The following is a 620-nucleotide window of genomic DNA, read 5'->3' as shown; positions in this document are numbered from 1 at the left end:
GCAGCAGGGACATCTGCACCCAGAGCAGGGGGCTCAGAGCCCCAAGGGCCAACCTGATCTTGAACACTTTCAGGGATGGGGCATCCACAACCTCTCTGGGCAACCTGGGCCAGGCTCTCCCCACCCTTGTGGTGAAAAATTTCTTCCTTATAGCTAAACTAAATCTCTCCCCTTTCAGGTTAAACCCTCACCCCTTGTCCTGTCACTTCAACTCCTTGTAAAGAATCCCACTCCCTTTCTCAGAGGCCCCTTTGAGTACTGAAGCTCTCCCTGTAGCCAACTGTCCCCCAGGCTGAACAACCCCAACTCTCTCTCCTGTCCTCCAGCCGTTGGATCATCGTTGTGACTTCCTTCAGACTAGCTCAAGCAGGTCCATGCCCTTCTTATGTTGGAAGCTCCAGAGTTGAACACAACATTTGCAGAGGTGAACAAGGACAGACCAGAGGGCAGAACAGTGTTGTAAACCACCTATGAGAAAACCCCGTGGGCTCACCGAGCCCCTGGGACGAGGAGAAAAGCAGCCGTGTCCTCTTCGTACCGTGTCCTGGAAAGACCTCAATGCCAGCAGCCATCCCTCCTCCACACCATAAGGTCCCTGCGGGCAAGCGGCCAGGCTGGCC

This window comes from Buceros rhinoceros, unplaced genomic scaffold (assembly GCF_000710305.1).
Source record: "Buceros rhinoceros silvestris isolate BGI_N320 unplaced genomic scaffold, ASM71030v1 scaffold22108, whole genome shotgun sequence".
Taxonomy (NCBI): Eukaryota; Metazoa; Chordata; class Aves; order Bucerotiformes; family Bucerotidae; genus Buceros; species Buceros rhinoceros.
Note: the sequence above shows the minus strand (reverse complement) of the source record.